General features: G+C 34.0%; 1 protein-coding gene across 2 annotated transcripts in view; it reads right to left on the bottom strand.

Annotated features, from left to right (window-relative positions):
- LOC106475719 (CUGBP Elav-like family member 2) overlaps positions 1–9,046 on the bottom strand; it is a 446,359-nt gene extending 437,313 nt beyond the window's left edge. For both annotated transcript variants that reach the window (XM_022380881.1, XM_022380892.1), the window contains exon 1: positions 8,962–9,046. The gene's annotated coding sequence lies outside the window, so the exon portion shown is untranslated. The remainder of the gene's footprint in view (positions 1–8,961) is intronic.
- Positions 9,047–9,444: the final 398 nt, after the last annotated feature.

Here is a 9,444-nt window from a genome sequence, read left to right as displayed (position 1 = left end):
ACACTTGAAGCCGGAGGGTTGGAATGAAAGGATGACTCACAATTGACTGAGGTTGAAAAAGGTGCATGAAAGACAACAGCAAAGGAAGGGGGGGTGAAACCAAAAGCCTGTGCAAAGTGGAAACCATGTGTGAGAAGGTCAAAACGAAGTGGTCTGAATCAATGAAAGGGGAAGAAGAATATGGAAGAATACAAGTAATATCCATTCCAGTTTTGATTGAGAGCACCAACAGCTTCTGCCAAAGGATGAAGAATGGGAGATCAAAAATGGGAAAGTTGTAAATTGACATGAGTGGCAAAAGCATAAGCATTTGGAATACCCCAACAAGCATACAACTCCTGAAACACCTGCGGATCTAATGACCACTCTGTTGGGAGAATCTTGTCAGGCCAAGATAACTGGTTCACGATCAGATTCAGAGCACCTAGAATATGACATGTTATCAATCTTTATGTGATGATTGTGGGCCCAGTAGAGGAGATTCAACATTTTGAAACAAAGATCTCATGACTGGGTACCCCCTTGCCTGGTGATTCAAGAGTACTGTGGAATTTTCGGAGTGGACCATCACCAAATGCCCCAGAACATTTGACAAGAAGTGAAGCAGAGCACGATGAACTGCCAGCAACTCCAAGACATCGATATGTAGGGACAATTTGGCCAGTGTCCAATAACCTGAAATCTCTTGAATGTTGAGATATGCACCCTAACCCAAAAGAGAAGCATCTGTAATAAGATGACAATCCAGTCGAGGAGGTGAAGAAACTGATGGTAGTATTGGTTTGATCCAACCACCAAGCGAAGTCAGCCTGTAGGTGCAGAGGCAGGGTAATAGGAGCATCTGAGGGATCCAAATAAGGCTCCATTGGTCAAGTAACATCCACTTAAGGTGACACATGTAGGTGTGATTCAGGGGAATGAGGACTTCATCAAAAGCCCACATCCTCAAAAGAGACAGGGTCTCTCATGTAGTAGGAGAGGGAGAGGCCGACAGACTGATGAGAGAATTGATACACACACCCAGATGAATAAGATATTGCATGTGTTGTGAAAAAAATAAAACTTCTCCACCTTGATGAGCCAGCCCATTCTGGCAGCCTTTCAAACAAAAAACTGAGTATGAACAGTAGATTCACCCAAGAGGTAGCCAAAAGTAACCAGTCATCCAGGTAATGTTGGAAACAAAGGCCTATGGCATGAAGCAGTTGAGTGAACAATCCAAGTACCCAGCAGAAGGCATAAGGAGCTGAGGCCAGGCAAAATGGAGTACAAAAACTGATAAACACGCCCCTGATCAATAAAACAGAGGAAATGTCAGGATGCCTAGGAGATGGGAATGTGTAGATAGGCATCCGACATGTCAACCTTCATCATCCACAAACTGGGAGTGAAAACCCGTCTAAGGGTTAAGTAAGACAATATTGTGAATATGGTTATGATGAGGAAATGATTCAGGAATGATATACTTATAACTGGTCACCAATCTCCTGTCTTTTTGGGCACAACAAACGGATGGGAGTAAAACCCCTGCTGAGTAGATTCACCAAGTTCTATGGCCTCTTTCCGAAGTAAGTCACAAACTACCTCCCGTAGACACTTGTGAAAAAACAGGATCCCTCGGTGTGGGGGAAGCAACATGATGAGGAGACAACAGGGGAGAGGAATGAAAGTGAAGTGCCCGACCCTCTGAAATAACCTGTACAACTCATGGAAAAATGGAAAAGCCTGCCTCCCACTAGCCCCGACCCACTGATGCTGTAATTCTCTGAAATGCCTCAGATTAAGAACTCGACTGCGATTGGAAGAACGAGAAACCGGAACAACTGGACCAACCCCCTGTTGGAGAAGGAATATTGATTATAATTCCAAATTTACTAAGTGTATCAACAAGAAATGGGTTTTTTTCAAATGCACAAGTCTGTTGTAAACATAAAATCAGATGAGTTACAAAGGTATTTGTATACTCAAGATATGTCTGTGAATTGACAAGGTCAGGCTGACTCAGACTGACAATTGGAGTACAAGATGATTGTTGTTCATGTGAAGAATAAAGTTTCTTTTATCCATCATATAGTTTGCATATTGTCTTTGTACAGCCTCTAGAACATCCATAATGCATATCTACAGTTTTCTCATTATTCCTGTATACTATATCTGATACTTGCTCTCCTTTCCCATGAACTCTCACTAAATCAGCAATGTAGAGTAAAATGAATTTCATGACTCTGATATCAAATACAAAATACCATGTTAAATGGCATGCTGTAAAATGTCATGGTTAAACACTTTGATCCCTGTCATTGCCCATAGGGTTAGTTATGATTTGTACCCTTAGCAGGATTTTCATGCCTATGTGCATATTGCAGTACTTTTTCGTGCATTTTCAAACTGAGCAGTGCCAATGAAGTTTCTTTGCTTACCCAACACTTTCTAATATCCCCCAATTATTTCCTTCACATAGTTGAAATACTTAACCAAATTGCACAAAACTTAATACAAACTTTTGAAAAATATTAAAAGTACTTTTTGTCTTAGCATTTCAAATTCTTTTTACTGTTGATCAGAAAGTTTTCATTACACAGAGGGTTGAATAAAGGGGTTTTCATACCTGTGTCCGAGTCCTTTTGAATCAAGACATTTGATGCATTAAATAGTCCAATTGGGAATATTCAAAAATAACACTAATTTTGTTAAATAAACACACACTGATGGCAGTTTTTCAATATTTTATTTTTTGATTTACTTATAGCTTTAATTATTTTTTTTCATTTCTGACATATTTACAAATGCTTTAATGAGTTATTTATCAGTGTCTCAGACACCTTCCTACAGATAAGCAGTAGAACATCTAAATAGGACTAAGTAAGCCAGTATTTCAGACAACCAAATGTAAGAAGGTCCATTTAGCCATAAAGTATTTACAATGTTATTAACTTATTCTTATTTACTCAGTCCCCTCACTGCAATATACTTATGGCTAAAGCAATCAAGGCATTTGATGCAACTAGTTGATATTTGGCTCCAAATTTGAACAAGGAAAATCACTAAAGTACATTATATTTGAATGATTTTGGAACCATACCATGTTGTTACAGTCCATGTCACCACATTCAGAAATGCTTTATCTAATAACCGTGCATAGTAACAATAGCCTTGCATTCCAATGCAAATGATTCTGTCATAAGGCTGTCATGACCAGAGCAAATCACTCCCTGCTGGCTTTCCATAAACCATCTAAAATACAAGGATGATGGATTGAAACTCCCCATTTGAACAGACTGACCACACAAAAAATTCCAAAGACACTGAATTCAGAGACTTGACTGGTATATCTTTGCATGGAATAATATGAATATGCATTTCATTGATCAGCTGCTTGAGGTATGACTAGAAGCCTAATCTTGATATACCAATTCCCAATTGGCCTTGTTCCCAGATAGAGAATAATCTTGAATATGTTGCATACTGTTGCATAGGGCAGATGAACAGCTTTTGCCACTGACCTTTGTATTCATGGATTCTCCCATGTTACAAGATGTTACACTTTTCTTACCATAGATGGAAGTACCATTTGTTACAGATCTTTTATTCTGGATGGTTCTGTTATTCCAAGTTGATCTATATTCTTTTGCTTTTCAATGCCAATAAGAATGATGAAAAAACCCTTTATAAACAAATCAATCGACATTATGACTATTATTCTATGTTAGATATTACAATTAGTCCAACAATAAATTAATTAAAATTATGATTAAACTGACTGTCATGGAAAGAATCAACTAATCAAAATCAGTATTTCCAATTATTACTGTTTTTTAATATTCCAACCATCTAAAAATAGCGAAATATTGATATTATGTTTGTTATTAAGCACAAAGTTATATAATGAAATATCTATGCTATGCTCAACTTTATCCTTACAAGTTTTTTTTTTACTTTTAACTTCAATTTTGTTCAGCTTTGGTAATATAAAGGGGGGGGGGAGGCTCTTGATTCAAAGATCTCTGGATCAGTTCCCGTTGCCACCAAACTTGCTATCTTGTCCTTCTTTTTGTGGCAAAACTACTGATGTTATCTGCCAGTGTCACTAATTTTGAACTGCTGACTATAGGGAAAGCAACTTCTACTTTTTTTTGTATGTACCATGGTTTGAGGAACACTGCTTATAAATTAATGTAGTTGATTATTGAGGCTGTCAGTCGATCAGCAAGTACCACTGATCGCCCAACTCTGCTGAACATATCTTTATTATCTGAGTGTAATAATTTTGATACATTTCGTTCTGTCACAACTTTATTTTGGGTCTGGCTGTCAAGTGACTTGCTGATTTGCATATTCAAAATTATTCATGAACATATGTCTTTTGACACTATTTTTCTAATTTAAGCAGTCACTGCTTCCAACTATAAATCATAAGAAACACTGCAAAAACTGACAGATATATTGGTGACCTAGAACCACACCTTTCCAAATGGCATCACCACTACCTTTGTCTGGTTAGGTAACATCATTTTGCTAACAGTATTCTTGGTCAAGATAATTTATACCTAGTACACAGTGCACAATGAATAACAAGTTTATTTATTTGTCTGCTTTATATGAATAAAATAAACTTAATAATAAACTCTTTAAATATGAGTCTGTGCACATCATGACATTTTACAGTTTCACAAGGTTACATTCAAAATTTAATCAAACAATTTTATAATTAATACATGTCAATATAATTAGCATCATAGTTTATAATTTAATTTTTCATATTATATAAATGAATTAATTTCAAAAGAAAATATCTAAATTTTCAATCTTCCTTTCCCTGTGTCACGCAATGTGTGCTCTAATTCTCTTTTAACTTGTATAACTTCAATATCAAGGCATCTGCACTGCCTAAGTTATGTAAACACAATCTATAAATAATTTCAAGGTCCATTTACAGTTAATATCCTAACTTCTCTGTTTAGTGAGGTGTCAATACATTTCCCAAGCCATAAAAGAAGCCAATCCCAATATCTTTACATTTCAGGACAGTTTTCAAAAACACATAATCTTCATACATTTTTATAACCAATAAAAAGAGCTTATTTTCAATTTGAAGTTTCCAATGCTCCTTTTGATATTGGTGGCAATAAGTGTTAGACTAAAGATCTTGATTGTGTGACGTGTTAGTAAGCAAAGTTTATACTCATTGTATGTTACAGTCGCTTTAGCCTAAGCATAGCTTAAAAAGACAGTTAAATTACAGTTGCTTTTGGACATTCTATTTTAGTAATTTATGTACTATTCTAAGATGCATATTTGAAAGGTGTACAAATTTTTTTGTGTGAAAGAAGTTACAAAAAAGTTTAACAAGGCTTAGCTCACCAGGTGATGAGTGCAAGATTTCACGCATGCAGCAGATGAGTGTATGGCAATCAACTATTTTCTTCAAAGTGTGATGTGTTGCTTTTCAGGAATGAACAAGCTGTACATTGTACAAGTCAGGCAATAAAATTATAGAACCAAAAATAAATTATATGAGAAAAGGTAAACAGCTGAAATCATGAACAACAACTTCAATAAGTATTGAAAGAAGAAAACGATATATTCTTTTTAAATAATTTTCAAAATTTTATTTCACAGTATATTGATGATTTGGCTAAAGTTTAACTTATAACCATTGAAAATCATTTAGGAGATTTAGAGATTATCAAATGAAGTATGAACATCATAAGATGAAAGGAATTATTTTTATTCTTAGCATGAAAATCATCCTGCACTCACATTGACTGAGTAAAGATTTTACTAAAAATACTTTGTTAAAAATTGATTTTATTCATGCCAACAGCCTTGTAATGTTTACTAAAAGCTTGTGAAAACTTAAGAAGAAATACCTAATAAATTTGAAGTTTTAGTAGGTAAAACACCATGATTTCCAAGTTCTATCAAAATGACTGATATCTCACCCTACCCAATGTTAGAGGATTAACTCTTTCAGCATGAGCTCGACCCCTGGGACCAACCTTGTAAGCATTTTGTGCTTGTTATAGTTTTCATGCTATAACTTTTAAATTGTAAGTCTACAAATAATGCAGTGATTTAAGTACGTTCACTCTACATTGCATTTCAAGATCATTTCCAAATCTGCAAGAACCTAATGACAATGCCTTATACATAAAAAATAACTCCCAGAAAATCTTGCTAAAATATATCGCTAACAAATGTATACTAATGACTCTACTGTGTTAAAGGTACATTTTGCCCAGAAAGTACAAGACATACTCAAAACAAGGATCACTTCCACTAAAAATATCACATCAAAGTCTTATAAAGTGTTACGAAAGATTTATACTTATATCTAGCAAGGATAACCAAAATTGGGATATTTCATATCAAAACTAGGGTTACAACTAAATAGTTAAATTATGATAAACTTACCAATAACTGACACAGATAAACAGCATGGTTTGTGTGCCCACATAATATCTGAGATTTAAAAAAAAAAGTGGTCCCTCAAGTTTCTCTGGCTTTTCCAGGTTTTGAATAATATTTCAATTTTCTGAATTTTTCATACCTTTTTTAAATTCCCTGGCTTTTACAGGTTCATGGCTTCTCTGTAAAACTGACATATTTCCCATCAGTTTTTGTAGCCTGAACAGAACTAACCACAAGTCATTCCCATATGAATAAAAACTTGGTGTTCACATTTTTTTGATGACATTTTTTTGGTATTTACTGAAGCATAGAATCGACTCCTGTAGGACTTGCAAGTCTTATGAAAAAAAGTGTACAACAAAGATATTAAATAGCCAATGTTAATGATGACTGAAATTCTAAAAATATACCTGGATGAACAAAATTTTAAATTAACCTATGGTTCAGCTCAGATCCAATCTATAGTATGCTACAAGCATTTACTCATCTCATACAAACTATGTTGAAATAATTGAGAATGTGCAAAGAGAAGGAACCAAATTAATACTACCCTTAAAGATATGAGCTATGAAGAAATATTAATTACATATACTAACATTATGCTTTAGAAGAGTAAGGGAAGATATGACTGAAACATGAGATCATTCATGTTAACTATGACATTGATGTGTGAGAAAACAGAATAAAAATAAAAGAGCATGTAGAAATAAATGCACATTGTTAAAAGAAAGAAGATTAAATACAAGGACATTTAATTACGTAAAAAAAACAGAAAATGTGTGTGATAGCCCCCCAACTCATTTAGGTAACTAAGCCACAACAATCCACATTTCTGAAAACCTTTTAGATAAATTCTGGGGAAGTAAGAAAAAAATATAGTTTGACTAAAACAAAGAATTTTCAGCCAGAAGCGATGACAAGGTAGTTAATTAAGGAATCTTCCTGCTGCTTAGTGGTTAAGTAGATAACCTATTTAATGCACAAAAGTGTGATTTATTATTACATGTGAGAAAGAAAAAGGCCGAGCTATACATATATAATGGCAGATATGTCTACATACAGAAAAACAAGGCAACTACAAAAATTAAAAGTGGTTAGAATAAAGCTAACAACTAAAATTAATAAGCCTGTAATTTCAAAATTAGATAGAGCTTATTCAACAGTAAAGGGATAACACACATAGACAATGCTACTATCCTGATGTTGGAATGTTATCAATTTATAAAGCTAAAGAGAACATTCACACATGCATTCTAGCATAAATATCTAAATTTTATTATGAAGCATTCAAACAATTTTGTAATCTGCAGTTTGTTTGTTTTGTTCCTTTTTCATACACCAAAGAAGTTTTCATATTTTATACACTTTGGACTAGAATTCAGTTTTGCATAATAACTTTTAATCCCTCAAATAAATATACTGTAAAATATCAACATTCAATATCTTTAGAGATGAATTTATACCAGTCACATCCATGATTGTAAAATTGAAGTTGAAGTATTAAAATGCAAATGTTTTAAATTACACCAAAAAGGGACAAAGGGATGGAAGCTTTTATGTTGTGTCCAAAAGAGGAAGGGGGAAGATAAATTTTACAGCCATGAAATACATGAATGCATCGTAAATATTTGATACTTCTCCTGCTTGGGATTTTTAGTACTGCATGTAAAAATACTATTTGACTCCATGACCCATACATTATGCAGAAAACTTTTCCAAAAACCAAAAGCCTATCAAGGTAAACAGTAGTACTGCTAGTACTACTACTACAAGGTTTTCTATTTGTATATTTTTACTCATATTAATAATGTAGTACATTTTATTAAAATTATAATATTAATACTGAAAGTAGAAGTTACATAATATACCAAACCTGCATGCTATATTTCAATTATTTTCACTAAGTCTGAAGTTTCTAAAAACACTAAATAACTGCAATACTACCAATACAAAAAGTTATTACTATTATGAAGAACAAGAAGTAGTGGATGATGATTATTTTACTGGTATTAGTAGTAATATAGTTTGAGTTTGACCAAATAATTTTGGTTCATACTACTCGTTAGTTTACTTTCAACTTCTAATCATTGCCGCTTATGAAATGCAAAATAACTTAAAAATACAAGTTAAATTACAAGGACGGTCCTCTTCACTATTAATATAATACTGTTAGTAGTACTAGTACTACTAAGAACTAGAACCCAAGAACTGTCTATGAACAGTTCTTGTCAGTCTTGGTTTCTAGCCCAACTTAAGACCAAAGCTGCTTTTTTCATAGGAATATTAACTTAAGCCTAACTCATGATATTTCACGATATAGGCCTAACAAGCACGCAGTGAATGTTTACAAGAAATTGAAGAATGTTATTACACATTACTGTCAGTGACACTGGAAATTGCAGAACGAAACATCTTGACAGACTGAGCACCACAATACTTTCTTAGCATTCGTAGAACATAAAAGACACGCGAGTACCAACTTTAATTGCAAGTTAGTGTTGTTTACTTCGAGTTCAAATAATAAATGAAAATATAAAGAAATTTACATACCTAAGCAACGACGAGACGAACACACAAACAAGTCACACGAGGACGACAGCTAACAAAATGGCGTGATAGGCATCAAGTTAGGTAGCGCTACCTTCTCCACGTGATTAGGCGGCAAAGGGATACCGCAACCAACATTACAAAAAAAAAAAGAAAAGGAGAAGATGGATAACAGAGAAACGATACAAAAACTACAAAAAATATTTTCACTCACTTTTGACAATTGTCTAGAAAACTGTGAGATGATTAATTAATTGATAGGGATATAAAAACTAACAATAGGAATCGTTTTGTAATAAACAGATATTTTCTTCTTTTTTCTTTTTTTTTTGGTATAAAAAAGCTGAGTTGGAGGTGACTTTTCTCGAACATAATTTTTCCCTCGATGAGACAGCAGAAAGTCTACGGACTTACAACGCTAAAATCCGGGGTTCAATTTCCCGCGTTGGACACAGCACCGCGGGGGAATCGAACCTTATTGGTTTT

The sequence above is a fragment of the Limulus polyphemus genome, unplaced genomic scaffold, assembly GCF_000517525.1.
Source record: "Limulus polyphemus unplaced genomic scaffold, Limulus_polyphemus-2.1.2 Scaffold149, whole genome shotgun sequence".
Classification (NCBI taxonomy): Eukaryota; Metazoa; Arthropoda; class Merostomata; order Xiphosura; family Limulidae; genus Limulus; species Limulus polyphemus.
Note: the sequence above shows the minus strand (reverse complement) of the source record. Positions and strands in the feature narration are given on the sequence as shown.